Raw genomic sequence first — 19,350 nt, 5'->3', positions numbered from 1 at the left:
GGTGAAAGGAAAGACTTGATCCTTTCTCCTTGTAATCCCACATTGTATAATTCTACATTTACAAACAGCAAATTACTTCTGGTCTGTTGCTTTATCCTAGAGGTCCATGAAGTTCTGGGCTTTTTAAATTTTAACTGTGAATCAGAGGTACTGTGGTCTAAATATTTTAATCTCCTATCTTCTAAATATTTGTAATGGATTGTTTGCAACAGAACATACATCATCTGTGTGCATCTGGGGTGTTAAAACAATAACTTACAAGGATCTGTGATCAATTTTCCTGAAGATATGAAGAGAAGGGTCCCCATCCCCCTCCCCCCCCAATATTATGTGGGCATTATGAGGACTTGTCTCCAGGACTTTGTGACAAAGGTCAAAAAAACCTCATTTTTTGTCCCTGGGCTTTATTTGCCTTGTCTTTTGCAGAACAAATTTTCCTTAAAATATTTTACGGTGAAGAAGAAAAATTCTCCCCTTCTCTCCCATAGCAAGCCCTGGGACTGTAATGCAAGTATAATTTATCCTCCTGTCTCTAGGGCTAGCACATAAACCTACTCCATAGGTTTTTGGTCTATGAAGATAGGACTATTGCTTTGTTTATTGAGGCATCCAAGAGTTTTCAGCTGCTAAAATAATTGTCATGTCATTGATGCTGAAGAGAAAATGAAGTTTCATCCCAGCATATAATTTTGCTCTGAAAAATGTGTGTAAAGAAGTTGTAGCAGTCTTTGGCTGCTTTTAAGCTCTTTATTTCCACCCTGAGATCATGTCCACTTCCTCACTGATGGAGTCTGAGTTATAAAATATTACTGATACAAAAAATTGCTAGGAGTCTTCCCTATATCTCATATGACTCCTTACAGATGGCACCAGTATAAAGATTTGCATGCTCTCTTTGATATCTGCACTCCTACATACAAAAATTTTCTTTTTTGGATCTTACTCTATTTTACCGTATAACTTGCAATATTCAAATCCTGAGGTTACGAACAAGAAAAATGCAAAGGTAAGTAGAGAATTTAGGATAATGAAACAGTTTGGCTGAAGAGTACTAATAAACTTCAATAATTACGAGCTTTAGGAGTGACACATTAAGTCTGGAAGGCTCATATTTTGTACATTCCTTCCAGGAGTAATTTTACAGTATTTAAAAAATCCCAAAACTAAACCAACATATGGATTTACCAATATTACAATATTTGTGCCCGGAAAACCACGCCATTTTTAAGGAAGACTATGCCGAAAAGCATTGTAGCTTAGAGCAAGTTAGTGGAATGGGAAGGGAGCCACAAACTGAAGTAATTCTGAAGGCTAAAATCCATGTATAATTTAATGCTTCTTGTACAGTGAAGCAATAATTAGCTCTGATATTCCACAAAATAAACTAATAATTTCACAACTCAATTTACTGCAGCATGGGAAAGAATATTAAAAACCTTCTGAATAATGAGGCACTAATTTTAATTTCTGCATTATATCCATTAGTGATAATTGTCTGCTATATGGAGATTTCAGTGGAAAGACTATAAAGCTACCACGGTGGAAAAGGGGCCAACACTGTTTGAAATAAAAAATTCTCTAATGGAAAATAAACTGGTAAGTGTTCACGCACTATCTTGATCCAAATCAGGTAATTAATATAATTGTGGATTTAAAATGCAAACGTTTAAGGATTTCGTTTCAGGGTGCTTGGTGGGAACCAAAAAGTTTGAGTTGGGGTTCTGGATTCCATCTGAGTAAATAATACCTCAGTGGAAGTATACTTCCTCAGCATGTCATTCTTTGTAGTTTAGCACATTTGCATGCCTTTTATTTAACTTCAATCAGACTGGATTGTTGCTAGCAGGTTGACTACAGACAGAGGTGAGTCCTACCTGGACAGGCCCATCTCCCTGGTCAGTGGCTGTGGGGATGGGAGGCAGTTCAGGAGAAGGCTTCTAAGGATTTTTAAATCTTCCCTCAGGGAAACCTGGAAGGGCCTGACAAAGGGTTTCCACAAAGAAACACTGGGATAAGTGGCAAGCAAAGGAGATAAGAGAAAGGCTGGCAAAGATTTTTCTGGGGGCTGTGAGGTTGCAGAAGTTAGAGGAAATGCATGGGTTTCACTGTTAGGTACAGAGCTAAAAGTGACTCAATACTACTTGATAGCTGAGACAGACCAATCCGATTTTTATTTATGCCTCAACATATGTCATAACTGAGGTGAAAGAATTACTTCAGGGTATGTATACGTGCTCAGAGCTCTGTCTATCGAGAGGCTTCGCCCGGCAGCCAATCAGGAGAGAGAAAGCTCCCACTGCTGGACTGCAAGTGACCTCCCCTCGCTGGCGGGTCAGATCCCCCGATGCCCGGGAAAAAAAGGCACGGAAAAAGTGCGCGGGACGGCCAAGCACGTAACAGTAGCTAAATGTGACACGGCTGGGGGGCCATTTTCTTTGGGTTTTTTGGAGGGAGTGGGGGCTCGCCTCGAGGGTCAGCTCTGCCCCCTCCCCCCTTCGCATTTTTCTCCCTGCAGTGCTGCTCCTGCCTTGGCTATCTGTCCTGTCTGCCCCTGTCCTGCCCTGCTTCGCTGCTTCCCCGAGGCAGCTCCGTCGCAGTGACGACCTCGTGCTCTGCTGTTTGCCCGATGCCGCCGGCGCCGCCTGCACCCTGCCTGCACCCAGCCAGTGTGAAGGAGAATGTTTGTCCATTAAATCTAGAATGTCGATACGTAGGCACGGCTGCTTGGTGGCTGCTAGATATTCCTTAACCTTTACACCTGCCTAAGAAAACATGCGATTGCTTAATATTGCTTAACCTTTAAGTTTGCTTAAGAAAACAGTCTTTTGCAGAAATCAGCAGAAGAGAAATCGCCACGCTGTTGAAATTTCGCTTAAACTCCCCGGCAACAGCAGGAGAGCATGCGCAGAGTACTACCGAAGCAGGAAGTTAGACCACATAAAAGAAAACTACGAATCAAGAACCGCGCGGCAGTTGGTGGGACGGAGATCCCCCTGTCGCCCAGCGCTGAATTGCCTATGCTTTGCTTGCTGTAATTAATAAAATTTTACCCATTGGAACTAAGACCGATTGGCGTGGTCTCAAACCTCTATAACACCAGGAGCCGCCACCTGCAGTCACCATGCTCCAACCCTGACCGCCTGCAGCTGCTCCTCGAGTGTGCCCGTAGCCACGGCAACCTGTTCTTCCCCCACGGCAGGGACACGCGGCTGCTGCTGTTTGGAAATCACGCCCAGCCCACCATGGGAGCCACGCAGACTCCTCACAGCTTGCAGCGCACACACTCTATCTGCCAAACCCTCACTGATGGGGCGCCTGGGATACAGCGGTAATGATCTGTCCGGTATTCTCTCTCTCTCCGCCTCTCTTTTTCTCTCTTTTTCCCTCTTTGTTCCTTTTTCTGTCCCACTTTGGTAGGAGCACTTACCCTTCTTTATCAATAAACAGTTCTCAGATAAAATATTGCCGCGTTTACGTTTGAATTTTTGTCCGAGAAATCTATGAAAAAGAATCCTTCCATACTCCCTTTTTGCAGCGGAACAGGACAATAGAAAATTTGAGTGAAATGATCAGATGAAATTGAAAGGAATGATTTATTCCTCTTCAATGAGGAGTTGCCAGCATGGAAGATGGCAAGTTGTGCTGAAAAGTGAGATACTTGTGAGATGGATGTTAACATTGTACTGAGATGTTGAAACAGTTCTTGGTTCAGCACGTACTATTTTTGATGTAGCATCTTAGGCTTTGTGTCATATCTATATGCAGACAAAGATTTTTTCTGTGTTAGGCAAGTCGGTTTCTATAAAGACTTCTTGACTGTATATATGGTTAAAACAAATAGAGATATTTAAATTATACCCAATCTTTTGAAACCATTACTCAGTTATTTTCAGATCCTCTTATAGAAAACTATGTGCAAAGAAAATTTAGGATTATCCATTCACACTGACTTAAGCTTCAGGGAACAGAGTTATAAGCAGCTTTATAGCATGAAAAACCATGAAAAAAAATAAGAAATCATGAGGCCAGAATGTCTCTTTGACTGATTGCATCAAGTTTTGCATTCATGCAGAGTACCAACTAGTCACAGTGGGACTGTGAATTACCAAACACTGGCCTGTGCAGATAATCCCCATTCAAATAAGGTTCTGACCTCTTCCATTTTTAACTCTAAAACTCATATCTACATAATTGTATATAGCTTTAATACATTTAAAAACAAAGCTCATATCTTTTGTAACAGTAAATACCACATTGATTGAGATTGCAACCCACTGCTGGATTTTTCACTTTCAACCTCTTATCAGGTGACCAAGGGGCAGTGTGAGGACCATTTGCAGGAGATTTAAATGGCCCTAGGGAGCATAAGGAGCAGGGGTGTGGCATAGCAGTTTGTACAGGAAGGATGCATCCACCCTGCCGGCTCCTGGTGGTGGGTTGTGTGTTAGGTGGGTGTGGTGTTTTGGATATTTTGGTCTTGTTTTTTTCTCTCAGCTTGACTAGATCCAGCAATGGTTTACAAACTGTCAAAAGCCATGGCTGCTGCTGCCAGCAAGAGTGTGCTAACCCAGACAGAACGTTCCGAGAAGGACCCAGCTGTCCAGGCCACTGGCTGGAGGGAGTGTCTGAGCTTGCTGCTAGTTATGTAGGACAGTGCAAAAGATACCTGTGTGTGGTGTGAGTAGGTGAATGACCTGCTCTGTCTGGTGGCAGAGCTTAAGGAAGAAGTGGAAAGGCTCAGCAATATTAGGGAGAGTGAAGGAGAAATAGACTGGTGGAGTTACACCCTTTGAACACTGAGAGAAGCTCAGGCAGAGTCAGAGGTATCCTGCCCCTCTTGCCAGCAGACAGGAGGAGATCTACGAGATGGGGGGGAATGCATATGGGTTCCTACTTGGGGAGGTAATAAAATTCTTTCCTGAACCCCACCACCTTTCCAGATACTCTTATGGAATGAGACCTTGGATCTAGAGAGTCAGGCAGATGACACTAAAGAAAAAAAGTATCTCTGGAGGGTCTCCCAGGTGCACTTCATCTGTCAGATGGATCACAGCCTCAGGAATTAAGAAGAAATAAAGGGTAGTTGTAGTAGGTGACTTCCTTCTGAGGGGAACTGCGCACCCTGTTTGTCATAAGAAGGGCTGTAAGCAGGGCCAGGAAACGACAGGCTTGTCAGCCTGACCTCAGCGCCCAGCAACGTCATGGGGATCACATCCACCATTAGCAAATTTGCAGATGATATCAAGTTGGGTACAAGTGTCAATCTGCTGGAGGTAGGAGGGCTCTGCTGAGGGACCTGAACAGACTGAATCAATGGGCTGAATCCAATGATACAAGGTTTAACAGACCAAGTTGCCAGGTCCTGCACTTTGGCCACAACTCCCTGCAGTACTACAGGTTGGGGACAGAATGGCTAGACAGCAGCCAGGCAGAAAAGGACCTGGGGGTAGTGACTGATGGCAGACTGAGTATGAGCCAGCAGTGTGCCCACATGGCCAAGCCCAATGGTATCCTGGCCTGTATCAAGAATAGTGTGGCCAGCAGTAGTAGGGAAATGATTCTTCCCCTGTATTCAGTGCTGGTTAGGCTGCACCTTGAGTACTGTGTCCAGTTCTGAGGCCCTCAATTTAGGAAGAACGTTGAAATGCTGGAGTGTGTCTAGAGAAGGGCAACGAGGCTAGTGAAGGGTCTGGGGCACAAATCCTGGGAGGAGTGGCTGAGGGAGCTGGGGTTGTTTAGCCTGAAGGAAGCTCAGGGGAGATCTTATCACTCTCTATGTCTACCTGAATGGAGGTTGTAGCCAGGTGGGGATCCGTCTCCCAGGCAACCAGTGACAGGACAAGAGGATATAGCCATAAGCTGCACTAGGGGAAATTTAGGCTGGATATTAGGAAGAATTTCTTCATAGAAGGAGGGGTTGGGTATTGGAATGGGCTGCCCAGGGAGGTGGTGGATTCACCGTCCCTGGAGGTGTTTAAGAAAAGACTGGATGTGGCACTTAGTGCCATGATCTAGTTGACAAGGTCGTTTTCAGTCACAGGTTGGACTCAGTGATCCCAGAGATCTTTTCCAACATAGTTAATTCTGTGATTCTGTGATCCTGGGAATGTTGCTGATGGGATCTTGTATCTGCAATTGCTTTTTGTTTGTTCTTTTTTTAGAAGTTACTTTTCTTTTTGTCAATATGCTCCACAAATAGTAATAATTATTATAAAAAACTTGTATTGTGCAAAAGATCTGTTACCTTCATTTTGGTTTTAAGGAATGAAAAAAAAAATACACCTAGACAACCTCCCAGCAAACAAATACACCATCATAGAAAACACTAAAAAAAAAGAAGAAAGCTGCTTCTAACTCCTTAATCAGTGTGTTCTCTTACTTATCCTAGAGCTCTGTTCCTCTCTTCTTCTTTACCAAGCAAAAAACCAATTCTGAACTGGTGATTCTGGATGGCAGCACCTGTTCTATCTATGTACTTCTAAATGCGGTATGTATTTATGGCCAAAGCATATTGAACATGAAAGACAATTGCCGAAGTGCATTTGGACATAAAAATATTTTGAATTTTAAAGCAGGAATAAAATTAGTTGTGGATAGCACTTAGGTGTCTCTTGTTCACTTTAACACATTTCTTCTCCTAAAGGTGCTACTCTGTAAGCTGTAAATCAAGTGGCAAGTTTTGTGGCAAATTCATGAGAAAATGAACCACCCTGTTTATATACCATAACACAGTACAGCATGGGTATCTAAAAATCAGTAGCTGCAAATGACTGATGGTCTTGGGAATTGCACTTCTCCTGCTGGCACAGAAAAATGACAATTTGATATGTCACGGATTGTGTTAACTGCTGCAAAGGATAAAGAAACAAGATTTTCTAGTGTTTGTTCCATTTCATATTAGAAACTTCTGCAAAACAGCATCTTTATCTGTGTGGAAATCTTGGCTATATAATTAAAAGAAATTTGAATTGAAAAATACTCTTTCAGGGTGAGATAGTAGAATTGCAGCCTTTTATGGATGCTGTTATCAGTTGCATACAAAATAGCATGACAATAAAGTTAATTCCTTTGAGAAGAAACATTACAGCAGAGTGTGAAGGCAGGGGTCCAGTAGCTTTCCCATCAAAGCTTGAGCCAAGAGCAACAAACCTGACGGTAATACATCATAACTGAATGCATCAAAGCACTGTATGTAAGCATAAGAAATGCTACACAAATATTTAGGCTAGATGAAAGCAATTAAAGCCAGATTGTTTGATTCTGTATAATCCTATGAAACATTCTTAGCAACTTTCATCACATAGATGAGTCGTTATTGGGTGAACTAAAATGAGCAGCTATGAAGACATATTGCCAGAGCTGATGTTGCAGTTAGATACCCTGTGGCACTCACCTGCTATGTACCACAATGTAATATCACTGAATCTTCTGTTGTTTATTGCAACTTTTCTAAACTGGGAGGGAGAAAAACACACTCTTTTATATATCTAGTTGCCATAAAAGAGCAGAATTCCATTTGCTTTAAACTGTGAAAGACTAGTGGAAAAGACACTGGAATTAAAAACATTGCTTATGTTTAAGGAGGGAGGAAACAAAGGAATGAAAGCGAGGTTGTGGAGAAGGCTGCTCTTTCCTCGGGTTTCATTTTTATATGGAAATGCTGTTACTGCTATCTCTATGTCTATTACCTGCAAAATTCTCTTCAATAACCTATTTGATTTCTGTTTTGCCGAGAGTCCCATGGATATTTTTGAGACTAGAGTATCTGTAGTGAACAAGCGCCATACATTGCAGTTAAAATATGCAGCCAAATCAGCAGAAAGTATGCTGAGCAATGCAAACGTGCATTTATTCCGTCTTGTTCTGCTGATGATCATCTATCAGGAGGCAAAGGGCACAACAGAAAGTCCTCATACCTGGCTTGATATTTCTCACCTGGCACTTACATCCCTTCAGAAATGTTCAGTCTGGGGAGAATGATCCCACTGTTGGGTAAAGCAATGAAGAAAAATCTCCCTGATGCTAGGACTTTATAAGAGCAGTCTATCATCCCTGCAATTATCCATTTATATACTCACAAAATCTATTTAGTACCACATTTTACAGGTAGTAGATCTCCAAAATTAGGTCTTTCAATTTAATTAACCAGATCTCTGAATATCTTGGCTCATTAATATTTCTGTACATTTTTTGAAGGAGGCAAGGGAATTTGCTGTGCAGAATATAATCTGATTTGAAAATATATACTAGATTAAGGAAGCTGTCTTTGTCACTACATGTTACAGAGCCTATTTAACTGTTCCTAGATGTCTCGATGTAAAAATAACTGTTCATTCCTTCCATGGTGGTAAATATCCACATCCTCATTGTTTTTTCTCAGAATGAAAATATCATACAGCTAGTTAGCAGCTACCTGCTTCCATCTAGCTACATCTTAGCAAATGCTTTGTGGTATATTTACTTGTGAAATTTGCTTAAAAACCTCAGAAAATGAAAAAAATCCTTTAGTTGATCCCCTCTCCCTTCTTTCCCATATGCATGGTAAGAACATATAGCAGTAAAAAAGTAGAATTTGAGGAGGGGGAAGAAAAAAAAAGCTTTAAATTAATTAGCTCTACATAGATTGAAGCTTCTAAAAAGGAATTTTAAGTTAAGAATCTGCTGCCTTTCTAGGAACTGTTGTTTTTGCCACTTATTTGTATGTTGTAAAGGGTGCTTTGGTTGCTGGCTTCAAGAATAGAGTGGGGGGATGGGTTTCAGGTGACATTCCTGTGGTATCTGGGGCATGGAAGAAGTGAACTGCGTCTCTTTGAATATGGGAAAATGTCCTCCCATTTGCAATCTCCAAGACAAGAAGCGAATTCTACTCTTTTTAATGTTTCACAACTTTACAGCTCTCTTATAGCTCCTAATAGAAGGGAACAAGAATGTTTGACCAACTGCTTCAGGCCAGCAGACTTTGACTTGTAGCACTTCAGAAGACAATTAATTCAAAACACTTACTCATATGCTTTTGTAACATTATCACAAAGCCTGTGTACTTTAGTCTAGAGTAAAACTGAATTATTAAACTTTCTAAACAAGATTTTAATATCTCTGTAGAAGCTGACAACATCCCTGTAATACGTAACTTTCAGTAAACTTAATCTTTGTGTTGTTTGCACATATAAGTGACTCTTCCCCCCCCCCCCCCGAGTAATTAGAATCATAGAATAGAATAATAAAGTGGTTTGGATTGGAAGGGACCTTAAAGACCCTCTAGTTTCCATGATCAGCTAGTGCTACAGGCAGAGACACTTTACACTAGACCAGGTTGTTCAGCACCCCAATCCAACCTGGCCTTGAACACCAACAGGGGTGGGATGGGACACAATTTCTCTGGAAAACCTGTGCAGTGCTTCACCACCTTCATCGTAAAGAATTTCTTCCTAATATCTAATCTAAATCTGCCCTCTCCCACTTTAAAGACATTACTCCTTGTTTAGTCCTGTCACTACACTTCCTGATAGACTCCCATTTTCCTTGTAGGCCCCCTTTAGGTACTGAAAAGTATTATAAAGTCTCCCTGGAGCCATCTCTTCTCCAGGATGAACAGCCTAACTCTCTCAGCCTACCTTCATAGGAGAGATTCTCCAGCCCTTCTCTGGATTTGCCCAAACAGGTCCATGTCTTTTCTGTGCTGGGGAACTCAGAGCTGGATGCAGCTGGGTGTGGTCTCATCAAAGCAGAGCAGAGGGGCAGAATCACCTCGCTTAACTGGTGGGTCATGCTGCTTTTAATGCAGCCCAGCATGCAGTTGGATTTTTAGGCTCTGAGTGCACATTGCTAGCTCATGTTCAATTTCTCACCTATCTGCTCACCCAAGTCCTCCACAGGGCTGCTCTCAATTCTCCCATTACCCAGCCTGGGATTGCCCTGACACAGATACAGGACCTTACTCTTGACCTTGTTGAACTTCATGAGGTTTCACAGGCCAGCCTCGCAAGCCTGTCAAGGTCCCTCTGGATGGTATCCCTTCCCTCTGGTGTATCAACCAGACTACTCAGCCTAGTGTCCCCAGCAAATTTGCTGAGGGTGCACTCGATTCCAGTGTCCATATTCCTGACAAAGATGTTAAATAATGCTTGTCCCTTGAGGGACAGCGCTCCTTACTGCTTTCCACCCAGACATAGAGTCATTGACAGGAATTCTTTGAGTGTGAGGATCCAGCCAACTCCTTATCCATTGAGTGCTCCACCCATCAGATCCATGTCTTTCCATTTTAGATCCAAGGATGTTATGCGCAACAGTATTGAATGTTTTGTGAGGTTTTCTTGCTCTGGGGAGGCAGGGGGACCCCAAAACCCCACAAAAGAGGTTCCCCCCGTGTGCTTACCACGCTGCCGTGGGCGAGGTGGAGCCGGGACCTGCGGGACCCGAACCCATGCTAGGGCTGGCTTCTTGAAGACAGGATAATAGGAGACTTGGCGAATAAAGGAAATGCAGTCTCTCGGCCTTTGGAATCCAGGGTTTATTGGTAGGGATGACGGGGAGGAGAAGGCAGATGGGACCGGGACGGAACGAGGGAGCAGGAGGCGGCAGGATTCCGCAGGGCCAAGAGCCCTGAACGGAAGCGAACATCGGGGTAAGAGGGATGGGAAGATGGGAGGGGTTTTGAGAGGATAGCCGACCGGGACGCAGGGGATACAGATTGACAAGGGCTTCAGGGAATGGGGGTGCAAGGAGGGAAGATACAGAACTTTTAAAAACCAATAATAACACTGCGGGTAAAGAACTTTCTAGCTATTAACTAGATATGGGATAAGGGAAGGCAGATATGCAGTGCCAACAGACATACTGCTACAGTTTTGCACAAGTCCAGGTGGATGACATCAGTCAATCCTCCTTATCCATCACTACTGTAGAAGGTCACAAAATTTGCCAGGCATTGTTTGCCCTTAGTGAAGGCATGTTGGCTATCAGCAATCCCTGTTTTCCATGTGCCTTAGCATAACTTCCAGGAAAATCTGCTTCATGATCTTGCCTAACACTGACTGACTAGCCTATAGTTCTCTGGATCCTCCTTTATGTGTGTTTGTGTGTTATATTTTTTGTTTTCCAGCTCTATTATGTAAGTAATTAGCATTTACCCCTATTTTACAAAGTGAACAGTGAAGGAAGAATGGGGAGAAAGTTGGCTGACTGTAGGCATGTATTGGCCAGCTATGAGGTAAAGTTAACATAAGGAAAGCTAGAACTTTATGTTGTATTTAGTTCAGTCCCACCATCCTGAAAAACAAGGGTGCTTTTTCACTTAATTTTTCTTTGTCAGACCTCTCTTTTATACTAAAATTACATTTAAGGATGTTGATCTTCTCTTTATCCAAGTAGATTTTGCTTTTGTTCCACTACTTTTGTTTTTTCTCCTTGCAATGTAGAAAATGCAGTTTCAATCCATGTGGCAATGAAAATTCTATACACAAAAGAGCTGGATTATGCAGGAATCTCAGAAAATATTGTTTCTTCCTTGAATATGTTACACAAAACCACATGCACTCTGTATTCCACAAACACACAAATTCGAGTTTTGATTCTGCATTTATACCAATGAAAATTGTATTTATATCAATTAAACCTGGTAACTAACACTCAGTCATTAATTCTGTTGGCTGTCAGTGTACTATTAACTGTACATGTAAACGTGCATAACGTGTATAATAAATGTATTAAATTACTTTTAATTGTAATTGATATTTTTGCATGTGATATTTTGACTGTAAATAACAATAGGTAATAATGTGGGACAATTTAATCTTAAGAATTAGCTGAATTATGAGTACTCTATTAAAACATAAATGGCAAAAAATTTGCACAATTATTTTTGGCATAAGTTAAATAAAAGCTCCTGATGAAGCTCCTGCTGTTTCTCTGAGCTAGCTTTTGCCCTTGGGAAAGGATTAAAATGGCATGGGAATAATTAATCCTTACAAAGAAACTGAGAACAAGTGAGAAAAAGGTAAACAGGAAGGCAAAAATATTACACTGAAAAGATTACACAGATGTTTTGGACAATGGTTAACAAAGTAACAAGGCAAAGCTGAAAGGAAACTGCTGTTGCTAGTATGGCATAGCTAAAGATGTGAGATCAGACTCTACAAACAGGAAGTTACTGTAACTAAGCATGAAACAGGCCTGAAAAGTATGGTCTCCTTAACTACCAAACTGAACAGGGATTAATGTTCACTGGAGAAAGCTCAAGTTAGGAATTACTGCAATAGTTTAACCTAGGTCTTCCCAGCAGTCTGATATTTAAAGCATCCTTACTTGCTTGCATTCCAGCTAATATGAATCTCTCACTAAAAATGAGGGACCACAACAGGGTGGAGTAAATCACTTGTTTGAGGCCTGTGGGAAGTATTTAATCCAGGAATAGTGTAAGTTTCTGTTCCATTGCCCTCCATCAATCACCTTAGTAGCAGTGATGGGACCTATAGCTGTCACCAGTAATGAACCATGAGCTAGACAAGAGATGTGAGAAGTCTGGAACAAGATATCTACATCTTACATCTACATCTCATATATGCATGTGTGTGTGTATATATATAGTGCAAGAGTTTGTAGGCATGTAGCTTGCCCTTAGTAAACTAAGCTGGCTATCAGGAACAATATAGCTTCATTTGCACATCTACTGTTCTCCCAGGTCCTGAGCTGCTTTGTTCAGAGGTAGATCAGGTTTCTCTGTGCTATATGGCAATATGCTATGAAAATATATGCTTTAAGGTAAATAAAATTATTGGAGCCTTTTTTTTTCATCCATGGAAAAACAAGGAAAAGAAAAGCAAAGATAAACCAAATATGTACAAGGAGAAGAATAACAAGAGGAATACAATAGTCTGTCATCTGAAAAATGATAACATGTACTATGAATGGAGATAAAAATACTGGTTGCCAAGGTTGAAGAGAAAAAGAGTGGAGAAGTGACAGAGAGTTCTGGGGAACACCCACAGAAGGAAGATAAAAGAAAGACAATTACCATTACAGAACAGTTTGAAAAGTAAGTCAAACTGTAAAATACAAAAATCTGGAGTATAACAGGTGTTAGATGTAGGTAATAGTTTGCTTTAAATTAGTGGTAAAGAGCTATCTGCAGGGTGGAAATCAGCTAAACAATAAGAAGATGAATCAGAGCCTTCAGAGGTCATCTAAGGTAAATCAGTAATAATGAGAAGACCCAGATAGGGAGGTCATGCTGGAAAAGGTCTGTGCGATGTGATAGGCATGAATAGGATACTGTGCAAAATGACAGATCCCTATCCCAAGACTTTAAGCAATGTGGAGAGAGGGAAAGATGATAGTAATTTAACAGAACAAAGGTTGAAATCCTGTGGAATTTTGTAACATGGGAATTGTCTTTCTTTTTTGACCTCCAGAGACACATGAATAATGAGAGGTGAGAAGCAATAATAGAAAAAGGAAAAGAAAAACTTGATGCAAAATCCACCTAGCAAGGAAGCACACAGCAGATAAATGAAATAAAGGGGTAAATAAGAGTAGAATGGAGGCAAAGGTCTTTGTCCTTGCACTCAGAGAAGGAAATAAGAAGGATATACATATTTCACACTTTCCTTCTGAATTCACTTCTACTGTTTGAGGAATAAGAATAGCTTGGTTTGAATACTCATGATAGAAATTGGCCCTCAGTCAGACAAGAGAAAAACCTGGTTGTTACAGGTGTGCAAAGAGCTAGCTGCAGTATTTTCTTGGTTGTGGGTGCCACAAATGTCCTGAGCTCTTTATCCTCAGGCTCCTGTTTTTACTTCATCTGATTCCCGTGCAACCTGACTTGGAGCCAAATGACAGGCTTCAGTAAGAGCTGGCATGTGTTTTCTATTACATTAAGTGGTTTCTCATTTGTGCCACCCAGTGTAGTGTAAAAACTTCTACATTACATACTTCTTGTGACTGTGGCTTCTATGGAGCAAATTGTTAAAAAACTTGTTTCCCAGATTAATGTTCCCAGAATTACAGACAATAATCAGTGCCTACAGTCATGCGGGGAGAACTTGTCCCAGGGCATATTGTCTTCTGTTTATAGGCCCTGGTGACTTGTAATTCTTGCTTTTTTTGCTTCCACACTCTTTGCTTTCCCCACACCTGTGATAAATGAGTGGATATTGAATGCTGGCTTTCGCATATATGAATTTAGCATTTATAAGTGATAAGGTACTGTGTAAAGTAGCACTTAGATAAAACATAGTTAAGTAGAAACAAAGTTAGAGTGAATTATTAGCTATGTAATAGTTGGAATATGCTAGAAATGTGGTAAGAAATACATGGTAATAGATATCTTTTAAACTGATAAGCCACAAAGCCAGAGATCAAGATGCAATGAAGCAAGAAAAAGAAACAGACCTCATGCATCCCAGGACATCTGTGATGTACAGTCACACCTCACTGGGAAGAGTGGCAGCCACAGGTGAATTAGGGGTATAGAAGACTTCAGCCTTCAACCCTGAAACAAACCAGAAGGCCAAGATGGGCTCCAGCCTGGCAGACAGGTGTTGGAAAACACAGTTTTCCAGCAAAATTTGTGTTAGCTGAGCAAGCCTGAGCAAAGCCTTAGCATAAGCAGGCCTCAGTAAAAATCCTAGTAAAGTGTAATGAGAAGCTAAAACCTGGGAACACAGCTGTGTGTTTCTAGGCTGTGAAAAAAATGTTATGAGAAAAGATAGGGAGTCAGAAGTGTTATGAGAAAGAATAAGGGAGTCACCAGGAAAAATCCTGATTATGTGAGAACAGACTGCAAATATGTGTGTAACTATAATTAGTAACCTCTGTAACAGTATATAAGTTTCTTGTTTGGTGAAATAAAACGGAGCTTACTTATATCTCACATTGAGACTGCTGTGAGTTCCCTCTCGTCGCTACGTCAGACAGGAGCATACAGCGAAGAAGGAAGAATGATTGAAGTGTAAATAGTTTTTTCTGGACTTAATGAATACGTAACAGTTACAGAAAGTACTTAAGCACACATTAAAATGAATAAGGCATGGGACTGAGAATAAGGCAAACCAGCCACTCCCGCCCAGCCATAAGTCCTTGTTCTCCTAATAAATGTTCAATATTATATTCCTAAAAATGCCGGCTTGTGAATTTGCTTATATCACACCCATGGGAAAGTAAGTGTATTCTGTTGTGAGTTGAGATAGAAGGAACTAGCTCCTGCCTTCCTCTGAAATTGGTTTATGCCAGATTCCCTGCAGTATAAAGGCACATATTCTTGTGCCATAATCATGTCCTTAGGAGTAGGCTGGAAGAAATTCTGGATTCTGCAGAAGGACTTTCTAAGGTGGCCCTCTCCAAGAGCCAGTGAATGGTTGCCCACACTCCCTTGCAAGGGAATTACTGCATGTACTGCTGTAGTACAGCCATTTGTGCCTTCGGGGAATGGTCTTCTGGGGATGACTCACAGCTGAGAGAAAACAGTTTGTGTGGTATGTCAGAGCTAAGGTTTGATGCTAAATCACTGTTTACTCACAGTGAAACCCTAGATGTGGGACTGTGGAGCCCGAAGCTAAGGCTGTAACCTTGGGAGCTCTTTAGCAGTGAATCCTTATTCACAACAAAGTCCAGTTTGGAGAGAATCAAGCTGAGACTGAGAAATCCTAGATGAGATAGAAGCTGCATTTCTTGGGCGGACCCAAGCTGTTGCACACTACTTTTCAGCTGAGAGGAGCTCACTGCTGTTTCTCTGCCCACTCTCTGTGGCTGGGAAACCATAGGCTTCAGCTGAAGAAAGGAAGGGATGCTGTTTATTAATTCCTTCAAGAAATTGGGCTAAAAAGGGAACATGTGTGTATGTGGGCTCACTTTTTTCCTGGGGTCGGGGAGATGAGGTTCCGATTTCAGCATTGAAGAAACACCCGATACCTCCACTGCTGGGCTTAGGCCAGCCCTGCAGAAGGCAGAGGCAGCCTCTCCCTCCAGTCTCTCTTGGCCAGTGGTGCTGTTAGCTTGAGTCTTGTCGTGATAACAACTGACACAGGCGCCAAAACCCAGACTTCAAACTGAAGTTTTCTGTAGGGTTTAAGGTTACAATGCAGTACAAGGCCAGAATGAAGGTACTGGACACCAAATAAGCCTAAGAGTGGCCATCTTGTCCTTGCTGTAGTGAATAGATGATTTAGAATTTGGTCCTCAATGAGTTCTAAGTTCTTTCAACTTTCATCTTCCTCACTCTGTGCTGAAATGCTCAGATCATTTATTATTTTCACAGTACCTTAAACGTGGTATACTGCTATATCTGTTACCATTATCCAAGTAGCTACATCTTCTATCCACACATACGCAGTTTCTTTAAGCTACATTGGGTTTCTGAACTGACTTCTATGTTATTTCCTGTTTATAGGCCTATCCTCAGGCATTCTGTATTATTTCTTAGTGCATGACAAACACTAGATTACCATTTGTGCATTTAAGTTGTTTCTTATGACTGTGTACATAAAATAACTCATAGAAGTTCTGGTAACAAAGGCTAGGACACTGCATGAATTTTTCATCTGCAACTTGGCGTATGACTTAGCAGTCCTTCAGCATTATTGAGCCTTCTGCAGGTTTTACAGTTCATGTAACAAATTATATACTATTGCTATCTGGAGTTTTTCAGTAATGTGTTACAAGCAACACAGGAAATTCTTTATCCCTTTTCCAGCAAATTTTGTCTCTCAAGGCACATATTTTTGTTCTACTTGTATTGCAATTTGTTCTAGCCTATTTATTCTTACAAGCATGTTATGATCATTTGTAGCATCAGATTCCTTGCTGTTCTATTTCATGTCTTTTTTTTTTTCTTTCTTTTTTTTCCACTGCTCACAGTGCTGTTAAGCATTCGATTCTACACTTGAAGGATGTTAATTGCCTGCATAGTTGGTTTTCTCATTTGTGGTTTAGTCATTAAAAAATGGTACTAGATTATTTTTCCACTTTTTAAAACAATGCTTGGTTTTATTTTATTTTAATTTTTAATAAATTAGTTTTAGTACAATTATTCTGTCCTAATGAACAGTGGCATGGAGGAGGGAGGGACGGAATTTTGGCTTATATTACACCCTAGGGCCACATTAGGTTTTTATCAGACAAAATTTAGCTCTTAATAGCCGTAGTATTTACAGGTTCTTGCCTAAATACATTTACTCCAGAACCCTTCAAATCTGGCTCTCTCCACTGTATAGACACTTAGTCTGTCATATCTATTTCTTAGCACCATGTCTGCTTTTTTACTTCAATACCTGAGTAAGATGCAAATTTATTCTCAGAGGAAGCAGAGGTTTATTATGACATGGAGCAAAGACAATCCAAATAACTTCACTTGTTACACCTCTCTTTAACACACAAAAGCAAAAAAAAATCCTCAGGTAACCTCTCAGCCTTCCTCCATAAGCTTCTTGGAGCACAGTGATAACACTATTTAAATTATCATTCTGCTGTATTAAACTGAGATTGGTCAAAGTAGGTTTAGCTCAGCTGGGTCCAGTGACCTAGGAAAGCAAGAGCTAGGCAGTTTCCAGCCAGGGACTGGCATGAAGATGACAGCAAAGATGCCTGGGTGGAAGAGTTTGTGCTCCTGTGTAATAAAAGCTTGTAGATTCAGGAGGAGAAGTTAATGAGCACGAGTGGCACTTTTTGAAGAGTGATCATAGCAGACCTTTCCATTTCATGCTTTTTCTTCGGCTGCTGGTTTGAAGCTAGGACTTAAATGTTTCATTTTATAACTGATGGTATAAAGAAATTCTTGCTACATTTGAAGAGTATTTCCAGTAAGAATTTACTCAGTATTTTCTGTGGCAAACCTTCTATCACAGATTTAATGAATCTTGACTAATTTAGCCAATTATTGATTGAATGTGTAAACAATTAAAACTGCGTTTCTAATATTATTATTAAATAATCCCATTTCTTAATAGAATGGTTACTGTCTATAGGGAAATAAATTTTGCCTACAGTTCATATTATTCATATAACTTTTAAAAATCTTTAATGTATTTATCTTTGGATCACTTCAGTAACATAAGAGTGTATGGTTATTTTCTTAATCCTTCTCTTTAAATAAATACTGATTGAATAACTTATTTAATTGCTGAAAGATGCAGATAGGTGTCTGATAAATTTTAGAGTCATTTACATGAAATAGGCATTTATCGCAGTTAGCTGTTTCCAAAACTTCCAGTAAAAGTGACACAGAAACCATGTATGCATCTGTGTCCTATTTGAATCTCAAAATATGATCCTGACAATCTCCCTTTCTTGCAAGAAATACCCTGTTTGTATTTCAGGGTGTACTTTTTGTTTTCTCTGTAAGTGAGAAGTTGTTATTCTGGTTTTGTGCAGAGGCTTGACTGGGACCAAAGGGAACTGCCTCTTGCATAGTTCATGCTAAAGGCTGATCTGGTTTTAGAAATGGTGTTCCTTGGCAAATGTCACTTGAGGAACACAGGCAAAAAGCATTCTCCTGAGCAAGGTGCAGGTGCTTCCCTCTCCTCTGTCCTCTCTTTTCTTCCAAAACAATCGGGGAGGAAGTAAAGGTCATACCTTTTGTAAAAGAAACTTGCAAGTTAAAGGATGTGAAAGACCAAGGTTCAGCTCTCCCTGTAACTTTCACATTTGCCTGGGGAGCATGCTGCATACCAAGACCCCAGCCTGGCTGGCAGGAGTGCTTCTGCCCAGGGTGGCAGCTTTGCTTGGGAAAGAAGTGATGGTTTCTCAGGCTTCAGAGATTCATGATCAGGTAAGATTATGAGAAGAAAGAGTGTAAATTCTTCCAAACCCTGGGTTTGATAGTAGCTGTGTCCCACAGTGGACATCTATCCAAGAGAAGTATTACTATTACTCACTCTCACCCAGCTGCATTTTCAGGTGAACTTATATGACTTTTAAGCCGGAAACCAGGGCACTGATCTTTGGTAGAGCTCTAGAGATTCCTACACACTTAGCTACTATTGCTGAGCTAGGTGCCAGGAGAGGACCAAATTCAACACATGCCCATGCAATGCATTTGGCTCTGCTAGCAGGGCTAGGGAAGTTCTGTCCTTCTGTACTCAGCACTGGTGAGTCTACACCTTGAATCCTCTGCTTGGTTTTTGCCCTTCACTACAAGAAAGACATAGAGGTGCTGGAGTGTATCCAGAGAAGGGCAGCAAATCTGGTGAAGGGTCTGGAGCACAAGTTGGATGAGGAATGGCTGAGGGAGCTGGGGTTGTTTGTCTGGAGAAAAGGAGGCTCAGGGGGGACTTTTTTGCTTTCTACAACTCCCTGAAAGCAGATTGTAGCCAGGTAACCAGTGGCAGGACAGGAGAAAATGGTTGCAAGTTGCAC

Source organism: Lichenostomus cassidix, chromosome 2 (assembly GCF_008360975.1).
Source record: "Lichenostomus cassidix isolate B80296 chromosome 2, HeHo_3.0, whole genome shotgun sequence".
NCBI classification, from domain to species: domain Eukaryota; kingdom Metazoa; phylum Chordata; class Aves; order Passeriformes; family Meliphagidae; genus Lichenostomus; species Lichenostomus cassidix.
Note: the sequence above shows the minus strand (reverse complement) of the source record.